Below are 14159 nucleotides of genomic sequence, written 5' to 3'. Positions count from 1 at the left end.
CTTGCTGCTTCCTCCGAACACCAGCCATGGCTCTGGGTTCTAGGTCCTGGGGCCAGGCTGGAGGAGATTCTGCCCCACGCCCAGCCCCGGAAAAATCCCAGAGTATTTGGTAATGGAGAGGCCAAACCACGAAGCACAAACAGTGGGCAGGCTGTCTCCAGCCAAGCCCCAGCTGGAACCAGCAGGCTTGGGCAAGACACCACGAGAGAAACCCAAACCAGGCCTAGGCATGGTGGGGGCTGGGAAGTGGGTGGTGTAGGGGCTCCGGGGAGAGGGGCTGCGCATGTGAACAAGGGGCCACTTCTCCCTGCTTGCACACTACCAGGCCTCTGCCACTGCCCAGACAGCCGGGCAAGGATCCCAGAACCCAGTGACTCCAACCCCCAGCTGTGTGATCTCAATGTCTCTGCCCATGATGGCTTCATCTCTCACTTGTGGTCAATGGCTAAGGCAGAAGAGGCGAAAATTTCAGAGGGCTGCTTAAAGACCAGAAACGAAGCATATTCCATGCCCAGAGGTGGGTGCACGGCACAGGGGCTGGGTCCCCCACCGTGGAGGTGACAGCCACCCCAGGAAGGGTCTGGCCAGGGCACCTCCAGTCCGAGGATGGGAGGTGACGGCCATCCTGCAGAAATCAGACGGCCTGCCCGTGCCTACCCAGGCCTCCCACCCCCAGAGGAACTGTCTCCAGGGCCGTGCGACAGAAATCTTCCAGGAGGGCAGGCTGGGGAGGAAGGGGAGCCTTCAGACAAATGCCCGTCACCTGCAGCTGCTGCCGTCTCCATGACAGAGGCCAACAGCTGAGTGCTGCCAGGCAGCACTCTCTGGGGCCCCGGCTGGGACTTGCAGCAGCCGAAGTGGGGGAGGGGTCCAGGCGAGGAGGGTGCCAAGGCCTCCCAGTATCCTAGGGAGCAGGGCCTGCTGACGGTTACAGACGTCGGGGTGGTGGCGTTTTCTGGAAATGCTTTTCCCTGGACAGTGCTGACCCTGCCCTCTCCTGGTTTTCCTCTGACCTCACTGATCACGCCTCCTCCTCCTCTCTCTAGTCTCCCTTGGTGGTCCCATGGGGTACTATGGATGTGTTCAAAGCCATCTGGAGATCAGAGATTCCCATGTGTGTTTCTCCACGGTGCTCTGGCTGTGCCAGCTGCCTTGCCGCCTAACAGGCATTTTCAGCTTTGCAGTGCCATGACCTAGGACCTGGTATCCCTGTGGACGTAACCCCTAGCTCTAACCCATAAACAGCATCACTGTCCACCCAGCCACTCAAGCTGAAACCAGGAAGTCACCGTGGGTCCAATGGCAGTGCCAAGGGCTCTGCCTTCACAGCACCTCCTGCCTGGGGCTCCTCACCCTGTCTCAACCACCACTGCTTGGGACAAGTGTCTGCTATCTCTCGCTGGGTCAAGCTTTTGTTTTTTTATTTGAAGGGCAGAGACACAGAGCGAGAGAGGTATCTTCTATCCACTGGTTCACTCCCAAGTGCCCACGACAATCAAGTGTGCAGTAGGCTGAAGCCAGGAGCCTGGAACTCTGTCTGGGTCTCTCACATGGGTGGCGGGTACCCGACCACTTGAGCCATCATCTGCTGCCTCCTGGGGTGCATTAGCAGGAAGCTGGATTGAGGTGGAGGGGCCAGAACTCAAACTTGCACTCTGATATGAGATGTGGGTGTCACACATGTTGGCTTGACTTGCTGTGCCACAACGCTTGCCCCAACTTGGTCAACCTTGAGATTGAGACATGCCCAATCTTCCTCCCTGCTGCTTCTCTCACCGCCCCCCGCCCAGGTTACACTCCATGCACTACCTGGAGCAACCCTAAAAAGTGCCAGCCCGAGCCTGGCCCTCCCTGGCCCGGGCCTTGCTGCCGGCTCCCTGCCAGCTCTAACGCGAGCCCAGCACCTCCCCGCAGCCTGCGGGGCTCACACCCTCAGCCGGGCTCCTTCCCAGCCTCCGCTGACACTCGTCCTTTTCTACTCCTGACGCTCTAATTTCTTGACTTTTCTTCTGTTCCTGACCTTGCCACACCTGCAGTGGCCCCAGAGACACGGCCCGTTCTACTGGGGAGCTAGTGCATGGACAGCTCCTTCCGGCCACCGGTCTGGTACTTCCTCCCACCCCCACTTCTAATGCAGTCCTACTGCTTTCAGGGCAGTCGCGTCCGGAACTCATCGTGCTGATGCACCTGTTTCCTGGGTTCCTGTCTGTGCCTCCCTCTAGATGGTGTGCTGCGAAGGGCAGAGCCTTGTCTGTGACCCTCAAATGCCTCAAACAAAGGCGGCAACCTGGCCCTCGGTAGCTGCCTAGCCACTGCTGTTGGACGTCACTGCACGGAGGAACCTCGCTGTCCCACTGAAAAGCCTCCGGACGGGCCCCCACACAGTCCCACTCCGACTCTGCACACCCATGCACACCCGCTGTAGGCTCCCGCGTGCTGTACCTGTCTGCAAACAGGTGATCTCTGACGTTGTATTTGACCCTATCACCAGCCAGGCAAGGCCAGGGCTGGGCTGCCTCGCTCATTTTCTCGGGAGCTCTCTCCCTCCCTGCTGGCGGAGACCCGGAGGTCAGCTCACCCCAGGGCATTCATGACAGCCTGAGGCAGCCACCACCCCACACCTCCCCCAGCCTCCTCAAAGGGGTCTCCTCTGCATACTGCTAGTGGAAGCCCCGCAGGGGGAGGGGACAAGCCAGCAACAGGGACCCAGGGAGCAGCAGCAGTGGGGCACCTGCGTGGCCCAGCCTCAGGGCCTCAGTGCCCCATTTGCCACTGAAGGGGAGCCTACAGGGGCTGCCCTGGGGCCAGCACAGGGCTCTGCCAAGGGCAGCACCTGTGTCACCCCAGCTTTGGGGAGACAAGGCCTTTGACAGGGACAGCAGTGACAGTGCAGTTAGCTCACAGGACCCCTGACGAGACGCCAGGCACCACAGGGCCTGCTTGCAGCTAGTCAGGGGGTGACAGACAAGCAGAGTGGCAGCGCCTTGGGTCCTCCCCAGGTTCGGGGGCTGCCCTAGGGTGAGTAGAACCGGGCACCAGGGCCTCTCCTTGAGATGCGGATGGGCGAGGAAGGAAAGGCAGTGCCATGAACGCCAGAGCCGGTGTCCAGCTGAGCTGTCCCTGAGCTTCCTGCTGGGTCCTCACACAGCCTGGGCAGGGCAGGGCAACCTGAGGCCCAGAGAATCCTGGGCTGCTGGTCACACACAGCTGGGGACGAGTGGAAGATTCGGACTCCGAGGAAGCAGCTTCCAGAACCCTCCTCAGTGCTCCTCGTGAGCGGGCCCTGGGGCGCCCCTGCCCAGGCTGGGGGTGGGGTGCTGGCAGATGGCCGCCTCGCAGGCTGCCGCGTCATCACTTCCCTGGCCCGCTTGAGCTGCACAGCGTCAGTAATGGAACACAGCTTGCAAGCACTGAACATTCGCCCCTGTTTTGCAATGCCCGTATTAAAATGCTATTCACCACGAGACAATGGCCTGGAAAGTGTCTGGGGATGAGGCAGAGAGGTGGAGTGGGAGGGAACCCACAGGGGGCCAGGAGGAAGCGAAGGGACCTGGTTGTGCAGCTATGACCCAGGGAAGGGAGGGGTGCGCTCAGGACCACACAGGCACCCCCCTCACTCACTGGCTGCAGTGGGACTGTTGGCCGTCAGGGTGCCGGGCCAGAGCCCCAAGCTTGTGGCTTGCCTCTCTCCTTGGAGCCCCACACCGTGGCCCAGGCACCTGCTCCCCAACTCCCAGCTCTGGTTTCTGCAGGGGCTCCCTCTGCCACACACTGCGAGCCCTCCAGGGAGCACCTCGCCTACAGCCTGCTCTGAGATCCCTGGGGTGCCCGTTTCCCTTAGTAATGGAGACGCTGCTCTGGGGCAGCTGCAAGAGGTTACGGCCCAGGCCTGCACAGGGGTTCGGGCACTCTGGGACAGTGTCCGAAGTTACCAAGGCCAAAGGCAGTCTGCCCTGCCCACATTGTCAGCAATCCTTCCCAGATTCCTTGGCTTCCTTCTGGGAGTTACCTGCCAGGCCAACATATGCCTCCATGTCACTGTCCCTTCAGCTGCCAACACCTCCAAGCCTCACCACACAGCAGGCCCAGCATGGGACAGCTGCTGGCCTCGGAGGTGGCCTATGGTGGAAGGTGCTCTCCTTGCCTGGAACCTCCCAGCCTTGTAGGTTCCTGGGCCTCCAGGTGGCTCTAGTCCGGTCATGTGGCCTCACAGCAAGAGGAGGGAGACAGAGCAGAGGCTGCAAGGAGCCTGGTGCTTGTAAGGCCACCACAAAACACACCAAACACCAGAATTAAGGTTTACTGTTGGGTAGGGAAACCCGACAGGCCGGAGAGAGAGGGGGAGAGCGCAGGAGAGAGAGGTCGAGAGAGGTCGAGAGAGAGAGAGAGCGCGTGCACATGTGCAGGAAGCAGGTCCTGCTATACTCTTGCAGGGGGTAGGGAAGTGGGGGCAGCAAATCCCGTTAGGGTGGGGAGGTGGAGCTGACGCTTGTGGTTGGGCCTTTTAGTCACCAGACATCAGTGAGCCAGGCTGGGCTTAGGAATGAAGCTTACTGTGCAAGATGGCGACAGGGGCCAGAGCCTAAGATGGAGTCCGGGGCTTAGATGGCGTCACACCATTTTACTGCCAGTGCTGCCTTCTCTGTCCTGTCCAGGCTGTGGGAAAGGGGACACTGGGGCTTCTCCTCTGGCAACTAGAAGGCCACCATCTTAGGCACAGCCAAGCCGTGGTTTGGAGGACAACCCTCGAACTCCTGGGGTTAAGAACAGAGCAGAGGGGCCGATGCCATGGCTCACTTGGTAACCCTCCACCTGTGGAACTGGCATCCCATATGGGCGCCAGGTTCTAGTCCCGGTTGCTCCTCTTCCAGTCCAGCTCTCTGCTGTGGCGTGGGAAGGCAGTGGAGGATGGCCCAAGTGCTTGGGCTCCTGCACCCACATGGGAGACCGGGAGGAAGCATCCGGCTCCTGGCTTTGGATCGGCGAAGCTCCAGCCATGGCAGCCATTTGGGGCATGAACCAATGGAAGGAAGACCTTTCTTCCTTTCTTTCTCTCTCTCTCTCTCTCACTAACTTTATCTGTAAAAAAAAAAAAAAAAAAAAAAAAAAAAGGCAGAGCAGAAGGGTGAAGGGTGGCTGCCATCGAGGGAGGAAACAGCAGCTTCCATGGCCAGAGGCCTCTCTCCTCTTGGCCGGCTCCGGGGCTGCAGGGCTCACCCTGGGAGTCTGGGGGAAGCACATGGCATAGTCCTGAGGGTGTGGGGCTTCAGACAGCTGGGAGGAAGGCTCCTTCAGGCCGGTGTGGGCCCTGGTGGGCGGAGGTCTGGGCAAGCAGTGCCTGACTTGAGCCTGTGTCTCTCCACCATGGTTGGCCCTGGGGAATCTGGATTGCGCCTGTGGCTTCTGGGAAGAGAAAAGACTTCTTCCCATGACCTGACTCCCTTCAATCTCTCAAAGCGGGACCGGCCGTGGCAGGGTGAAACAGCTCCCTTCTCCCACTGTCAGCCCATCCTTCCGAGGTTCCTCAGCTGGGGCCTCTCAGTCCCGGCTCCTCTGGCTCTCGACACCCAGGAGGGGCAGGCTGGCACCCCAACCCTGCCTGCGATTGTGGTACAGGCCGCCTCCCTCCCTCCCCTCCCTCCTGCCCTTCCACAGGCCAGCCTTACAGAGTGACAAAGGGCAGAGACTGATGAGGTGTCTGGCCCTGGGCACCATGTTCAGGGTGCTCAGCCTGGGCAGGAGACAAAGATGAGGTGCAGGAACACCCCAGACCAGCTGCCTGACAGTGCTGCCCCTCGGGTCAGCTGCAGCTCCTGGGTAGGGGCGTGGGCAGGCACTGCGTGGACTCCAGGTGACTCCAGGCGAGATGGAGGTCAAAGCCATCACCCCTCTAAGGGCCAGTGACATTCCTGACTGTCCCAAACAGAAGCTCACTGCACCAGCACCAGCTCTGCAGTAGCAGAGCACAGAACAGCTGACCAGTCGGGGACTCTGGGCAGAAAGAGATGCCAACACTGGGCGTCAGGCGCAGAGCTGGGCTGCCCTGTCCAGTGATCTCTCCCGGGTGCTATCTCCCCTGCCCCCAGGCCTGGCCTGTGCCCGTCTGCATCCTGCCATCAAGGCACTGTTCCTTCCCTACTGGGCCTTGGTAGTGCCACCTGAGGCAGGGAGTGTGGAAGATGTCACTGGTGCCTGTTAGGCCGGGCCACACAAACAGTGTCACCTGGTCCAGGAAGGTCTGTGTGCTGTCCCACTCAGCAGAACCCCCCTCCCCCGTTACTCCTCTCCGGCATGAAGACCACCTAATGGCTTCTCTCACCAAGAGAATGGCAGGTCCAATTCTCCAAGCCCCATGGAGCCAGGCAGCACCAGGCTGCAAACCCAGCTTTTGGGGGGCAGCTGAGCCCCCTTGATGGCCACTGCCAGGTCTGGACAGGTAAGAGGGGTCTGGTGGGTGGCTGGGCAGGCAGCCTTGGCTCCGGCACCTCTCAGAGGCTGGCGCGGATGCTGCATTTGAGGAGAGCACAGGGTGCTGGACACCCCAGCCCACTGCAGGGCAACAAGCTCCGGGAGCCTGGTGTTCACGCACTCCCCAGGCAGCGCCGGGTCATTTGCCCCACCCTGGCTTCTCTGCTCAGCCTCCTTCCCCTCTCCCTCTACTCCAGGCTGCCTTCCTTCCTGTCTATCCCCAGCTGCCTGCGGCTTGCTGACCAGGCCAGGACTGTGCAGAGTGACAAGTCCTCATTTCCTCCTCCACATGGGCTGCTCATAGGTGTGCACATCCCCCTCCAGTGGCCCAGGGCCAAGGCGACACGGGGGCTTCCTTAGGAGCAGCCTGGAGTTGCATAGCCAACAAAGCCCAAGTGCAACCCAAGGTCAAGGCCAGAAAATGCAGAGGGCCAGAGCCATTCCCACCGGCACAGGGGCTCCTCCTGGCCTGCAGCCCTGCACACCAGCTGGGGTCCTTCAGGAATTCACAGAGGAAGCAGCTCTCGGGTCACAAGAGCCTTGGGGTGGGGAGAGGAAGGAGCGGCCTCCCTGCCGAAGTTCAGAAAGCCCTGGAGTTTCACTGCGCCTGCCCCTCCTCGCTCTCCTCCCTTCCAACTCTCGGCTTCCCAAGCATGAACATTGTAAATCTGTTTTATTTATTTCAATCAATCCTCGCCAGTGTGCCCCTCAGGGCAGAGGCACCATGGTAACTCTGCCAACTCATGCCTTAAAAATTCATCGTGTTTAATGCAGTCGATGTGTCTTGTACACTTAAAAGTTTTTCGGGGGTAGGAGGCGGAGGTATGACGATTTGTTTTTCTGGGTCTTTCTGGCAGCAGGTGGAAAGAGACTGAGGGAGGGAGGGCCATGGGTGGACGATAGGGGAGAGGGGAATTTTGTCCTTAGCCGTCTGTCCCCCTGTCCAGGAGGAGCCAGTGCCAGGCTCAGTGGCAGTCACAGGCACCTGGGCTGGCGTGAGCCCTCCAGGGAGAGTGTCACTGCGGGGAGCTGCCACAGAAAACCAAACGCTCCAGCTGAAGAGAAGGGGACGGCCTGCTTAGCCTTACTTCCCAACTCTCATCACCCTGGCCAGCCCAGCCCCTACCGGCCACACGAGGTGCTTCTCCAGTCCCCCTCCAGCCTCTGCTCGAGCCATGGTCCAGCACCCTTGCCCCTCTCCTGCCTCTCGCTCTGGCTGTCCCAACCATCTTCTTTCTACAGCCATGCCCAAACGCTCAGCTTCCTTCAGCTCTGGTCACGCCTGGGCCCCCCTGGGCAGTGGGCAGTTGCTATTGCAATTTAGGCCTCCCATGGGAGCACCGGTTTGAGTCTCTGCTGCTCCACTTCCAACTCAGCTTCCAGCTAATGCACCTGGGAAGGCAGCAAGAGAAGGCTCAAGTGCTTGGGCCCCTGCACCCATGTGGGAGACCCAGATGGACTTCCTGGCTACAAGCTTTGGCTTGGCCTGGACGAGGCTGCTGTAGCCATTTGGGATGTCAACCAGCGGATGGAAGACCTCTCTGTCTCTGTCATTTTGTCTTCCAAATAAATTAACAAAATAATTAAAATAAAAAGTCAGGGAGGCACGGGTAGCCTGGCTCTCCTCAGCTGTGGAGTGCAGCTTGCCTGAGGAGCTACGTGCTAAGGGTCCTCAGAGTCAGGTGGATCTTGCACTGTGCTATCTGGGCTTGGGGGCAGAGTCTTGTTCTGGCTGAGGAGCTGTCAGAACCTGCAAGGAGGCCCTTGGAGAGCGTTCAGTACATGTCTGACCACAGTGAGGTCTGGGCTTGTGTCCCAGGAAGAGGCTGCACTTTCTGTCCCATGTAGGGGAAAGGCAGTGTAGGGAGGACAAGGCTGGGTCCCAGAGAACAGGCAGGCGTTCTGGTCTCTGCAGTGGAGGCCACCCCACCTTGGGAAGGGGGTGCATGGCTTCTGAGTTTTCATGTCTCATCTTCTGAACTCCGAGGGCATGAAAACAAAGGGCCAGGTCACTAGAGGAAATCCTGCTGTCTTCACGATGATCAACGTCAAGAAGCGCTGACACATGTCTGAGCCCTGGCCCTGGGTGCAGCCAAGCTCCTGTCTTCTGCTGCCCAGGGATTTCCTTTAAGCCAGAGCCAGCATTTCCTTCCTAGCAGAGGCCACAAATAGCATCTGTCATGGAACGCATTCTCTGCAGGAGGCATGTCGTGTGCGCGGGCCAGGTGGCACTGCACCCAGTGCCCAGGCCCAGCACCCAGGCTCTCAGCTTTGGCCTTGCCACACGCCACATGCCCAACTCGCAGGTTCCAAGTCGCACCTGGCACAGGGGTTGGACAATGTCATTCCACTTTTGCTATAGATGTCACTGGGGCCTTCTGATTTACAGGAGCCCCAGCTTCTCGGGAAGTTTTCTGTGGTTTCGGGGCGGGGTATCTGCAAACTAGTTCCTCCAGCCCACCCTCCACCCTGGGGCCACTCCTCCTAGTGTCTGCTCTGACCACACCTGCTCAGGACGGTGCTGGGCTGCTCCACACTCAGTCCTGCCCTGTGGGGGTGACGGCCTGTCGCCAAGGGGATGGGAGGGAAGCAACTCTCACAGCCAGGACTCAAACGTAGACCCAGGAGAGGCAGGTCCATGAGGTGACCCCACAGCAGGTTTCCAGGAACCTCTGTTGGGGGCTGTAGCTCCTGAGTGTGAGTCCCAGGCCAGGAGGATTTAAAATTTTAAAAATTTTCTTTATTGTCACCTATTTGAAAAGCAGAAAGACAGAGAGAGATGGCCAGAGATCTTCCATTTGCTAATTCACTCCCCAAATGCCCACAATTGCCAGGGCTGGGGCCAGGTGGAAGCTGGGAGTCTAGAATTCAGTCCAGGTCTCCCACACGGGAGGCCGAGACCCAAGTACTGGGGCCACCGCCTGCTGCTTCCCAGGGTGTGCCTCAGCAGGACACCAGACCTGGAAGTGGAGCTGGGACTCGAACCCAGGCACTCTGATATGGGATGCTGCGCCCCGTGCCTGCCCCAAGGTAGGGGGATTTTAATGGTAAATCCAGGACTCGGGGGAGACATGGTCAAAACTAGTGAGCCCTGGGCTGTGGCTACCATGGAAAAGCATCCTGGGCTATTTCCCGTCCCAGAGTCTCCCTGGCTGCCTACTAGAGCACCCCTAACTTTCTCTGCCTCCGACGCCCCGAGCGCCCACCTGTGTGGGAGGATTTCCTCCTGAGGATACACTGAGCTTCCCCTGCTGAGGTTCTGCCTGCGATGGGGCTGGCACAGCCTGGCCCCAGACCTGCTTCCAACCAGGTCGGGTCCTCCAACCCCCTCTCGGGACAGACGCAGACACTGAACCCAAGGACTGGTTCAAGGTCACACGGCCAGGGCTGCGGCAAGGCTAGAACTTGTCAGCGACCCAGAGTTCAGGCTCCCATTTGGCCAGAGTCCTGTGTGCTGTGGCGACAGCAGGACAAACCTCCCCTCCTGGCCCAGCTTTTCGTCCAAGCTGTGAAACCACAGCACTAGGTACAGGTTCCCTGTACCTGCCAATGTCTGGTCTTCCTGTCACCATGCCACCATGCTGTGGCTTCATATTCTCCTTTACCTCCTCCTATGATTCCGAAACCTGGGCAACCACGGCATGTACACCTGGAGCAGTCCTGACGCTGAGGCCCAGCGAACCTCAAAGCACATGCCTGCTACAGGTGCAAGAGCCCTGGTGTGCACGTGGCCGTGGTCCCGAGGCAGGGCTGCTCCCCACCCTCGCTATTCAGCCAAGCGAGCTGTCCCTGGTGGTGTGCGTGCTGCGTGGTCAGGGACTCACCCACCAAGGGCTCGCTTCTGTGGCGACTTCCCTCCCAAGGAACTAGCGTGTGGGCGTCTGCATTCCAACCGCGTGCCTGAGGGCTCCGTGTGCCTGGCCATTAGCTCTATACCTCTCACCTCACCAAGAGCCACCAGTCCCACCAGAGATCTTATGCAGCTGGAAGGCTGCATACTCACCCTCCAGAGCTGGGGGCACCCCTAAGCCTGGAATACTGCAGGACCCCTGACCCTGACTGAAGCCGGCTGGAGCCACCTGCTACGTGCAGGGCCCCTGCAGGAGGCCTGTGGCTGTGGTCTCCTCACTCGGCGCCCCCACAGTGCCTCTCCAGAGCCTGCTGCCTTGGTACCACCACACCACTCTGGGTGCAAGTGGGGCGCTCTCAGCAGCAGTTTCAGAGCCTGTGTGGCCACCAGCCTGGCAGAAGCCCCGGGCGTTTGCTTCTCGTGTCTTTCTTCTCTTCTCGCCTCCCCAGACCCCAGGTCCTGGTTTCTGCCTGGCATGCCACTGCTTCCCTATGCCCAGCCCCGACCACCTCCACTCACACAGAAGGAAAAAGGTAACTCATGGGCAAGTCCCGTGCCTGCCCAGCCTGTCTCCCGACCTTCCTCGGGCAGCATCTGCATCCCAGAAGGAGGAAGCTCTGCCCATGGGCGCTGGGTCCGGTGCAAACCACTCCTGCCTTTTCAGCTCCATCTGACGTCCACAGACCGTGGCAGGGCCCTGCCTCCCCACTCCCACCCCCACTCCCACCCCAGGAATTAGAGCGATTAGCGCCTTTCTGGTCTTCACATCTTTAGTCTGGGGCTTTGTGGGATTTTATGAACTGGGATGGTTTTCAGTAGCTCTTCACAAGTGCCCATTTAAAGGGCACGGAGATAAGGGGAGAAAACAGAACAGGAAGTTAAACACTAAGACCCACCAGCCTAACAAAGAGCAAACAGCAGCACGGCTCCCTGCAGAGCCGCCTGGGAAATGGCGAAAAGATGAGAGTCTGAAAGGAGCCACTGCAGCAAAGTGGGACAAAGAACGCAGGGAGGGGGCTCCTCCAGGTATCTGAGGCCACACGGAGGGGGGGGGGGCTCTTATTTGTGCCTCCCCCATCGCCTGCCAGAAGGCTCAAAAACTCCCTTTGTGATCAACCGTTGTCGGAGAGTTTTAAGATGCATGAAATAGGCTTTCCGTCCCAGTGTTCCTGGTCAGCTCAGGAAATCTCCACTGGATTAAACGCACGGGAGTGGGAAAGGCCCCACGTGTGAGGTGCCCTTGGAAGCCGCTTCTTGGGGAAGAAGTAGCCCAGATCTCTGCTACAGGCCAGGCCTTCTTGGCAGTCCAGGCGGGGTCCAGGTGGGGGCCAGGGTCTGGTTCTCCCCACAAATTGCACGCCCCTGTCCGTCAGAGCAGAGCCATCAGCTATCAGGCGGCCTCACAAGGGCTGGATTTGAACACCCACACGTGAGGAGGCCCAGTGCCCCAGAGGCCACGTCAGAGTCTGAGGGAGCTGTGCCGGGCCTAGCGCCGACTGCGAGGGGTGAAACCAGGCAAACCGCAGAGAGACCCCGAGTCCAGAATCCGCAGCTGGCGAACCAAGCCCCGTGTTAATGAATGCACAGAAAAGCTTCTGGAAGGAAGAACACGAATCTGACCCCAGAGGCTGCTTCTCCGGAGGCAGTGGTCGTAAAGGCCTTTCGCTTTTTGTACCGCGGTCTTCAGCCGCGTTTCAGCTTGTCTTTCACGCGGCTCCATCGTTCTAACAAGAAGCGAGACAGTTTCTAGACTCCTGAGCACTTGAGACGCTCCTGGACTCCCCCGGGAACGTCAGGGCCCCAGCAGGGCCGGGAAGGCAGCCGCGGGGTGCTAGGGGCTCCTGCCCAGGGCTGGGGAGGCGGAGCTTCCCTGAGAGGGGCTGCTGCCTACTTAACAATGGAAACATGCATTTTACAAATGGGAGGATCAACAGCCGGGAAATGGTATTTTTAGCTACTGTGGCTCTTGGCTTCAAAGGCGTATGTTTCATCTAAAACCAGGCAAACCTCCTACAAAGTCTGCCTGTTTGCAAGGAGTGATTAGCATAAGGCGCGCCTGGCTCCACTCGAGGCAGGAGAGCCCACTACCGAGGGGAGGCTTTCTCCTGAAATAGATCGCCAGGAGAGGAGGGAAGGCTTAATATCAATGGAGACTGGGCCCGTCTCCTCTTAGAACAGAACGGCTGCGCCCGCCATTACAGGGGTGCGGCAGCCACAGCGGCGTCTGATGGCACCCCCCCCCCCCCAGGGCCATCTAAATTTCACTGTGCCTCCTACAGTCTCTTCCTTCTGATTTTAAGAACAAAGGGTCCCGGGGCTGCGTTGGCAGATGTCCTTCCTGAGGGTCAGGGCAGAGCCAAGTCAGGGATGAGCAAGAGGGACAGGCGTGGGACGTGGCGGGTGGGGACAGTCACAGCTAGAGACACAGTGATGGACTCCTGGGTGGCCCCTCCTTCGAGGCTGCTGCAGTGGCTGGGCCGGTGCTGCCTGGGCGCAGCCTGGCTGCTTCCTGCCTTGGCGTATCTCTGATGGGCCATCTTTTCTCTCCCAAAAACCTCTGCGCGGGCTGGGGAAGCCTGATGCTGGGCTGTGCCCAGGAGAAGAGAAGAGAGATTTGAACTTTTCTCACAACTCCACAAAGTGAAGTGAAGGCTGTGACCTTCCGAGAGCTGCGATCACAGACACTCATCTCTGGAGCCGCGCAGGAGACAGGCAACTCGGCAGGTGCGCCGTTCTCTCCTTGGCCCCGTCTCAGCCGACCCAGAGTCGCACCCAGAGGGGAGCGTCGTGACCCTGGCAGTGTGTGGGGGCAGCAGGGCAGAAAGCAGCGGCATCTCTGTTGTCTGTCGTTACCTCTCCACCACTTGTCTCCTGGTCGGGGGGGGGGTCCCCGCAGGAGCCACATCAGCTCTAAGTTTTGCTGCCCAGGGCCAAATGTATGGACCAGGCTCCTGAGGGGCCACGAGGAGAAAGGGGTGGACAGGACAGTCACTCAGGCTTCAAGGACAGGCAGAGGTGGGCAGGGGCCTGCTTCCGGGGCTTCAAGGAGGCGGCCCCTTCCACCAGGGAAGGAGGGCTCAGCTTCCACGGCAGGAAGGAAAAGGCGGATGCTCGCCAGCAGAAACGGTAGATAAGGGGCGCTGGCTGAACTCACGGCTACCGGAAGCAACAGAAGGAAGCCAGAGGCTCCCGAAGGGCCGTCTGAGGCGCTGAGGTTGCCACCTTCCTTCAGCTCGGTCTGCTTCCAGCAGCACCACTCTGTCAGCCGAGCTCCACGGGCCACCTCCCTAACTGGGTCGCTGACATTTTATGAGGCTCATGGCAGGGGAGAGGGTGTAAGACCACAGCTGTCCTGGGGACGGAGTGAGGGTCTCCCCTGCATTTCCTCCAATCCCCCTGGAGAACCCAGGCCCCTTCCCTTCCATGTGAAGGGAAGCTGTGGGAGCTGGCACGGCGCTGGGGGGCACGGCACTGGGGGGCTCGGTGCTGGGCTCCAGAGCAGCTGCCTCCACGCGGCTCATGCAGCCTGCAGCCCGAGGCTCGGGCGGGACTGTGCATCAGCGGCTTCTCCTCTCGGGGGCCTGGAATCCCCACACCCGCTCAGGCCACCCGTGGCTCTGCACACCTCGGGGCTGGCTTCCTCCTCAATGCCAGGCTCCCAGCCACTCCCCGTTCTCCAGAGGGCTTGGGAAGTGGCCTCGGGCATTTGGGCAAAGCCCCGCGCTGCATCAGAAGCACCTCTTTCCTGCCTGTGGCAGGTTCCAATGCAGACATCATCTCTTTCCAGAAGTTGCTCCGGTGGGCTGGGCGCCCCACCTCCACCCCATCTGTTCCCACGGAG

The 14159-nt window shown here is 59.9% G+C and overlaps 1 protein-coding gene across 2 annotated transcripts in view; it reads right to left on the bottom strand.

Moving 5' to 3' along the window:
• VAC14 (VAC14 component of PIKFYVE complex) overlaps window positions 1–14159 on the bottom strand; it is a 100581-nt gene that overhangs the window by 11052 nt on the left and 75370 nt on the right. The gene's annotated exons all lie outside the window — the stretch shown is intronic.

Source organism: Oryctolagus cuniculus, chromosome 18, assembly GCF_051225735.1.
Source record: "Oryctolagus cuniculus isolate XC-2025 breed Fujian yellow rabbit chromosome 18, ASM5122573v1, whole genome shotgun sequence".
Lineage (NCBI taxonomy): Eukaryota > Metazoa > Chordata > Mammalia > Lagomorpha > Leporidae > Oryctolagus > Oryctolagus cuniculus.
This window is presented reverse-complemented; position numbering and strand designations above follow the sequence as displayed.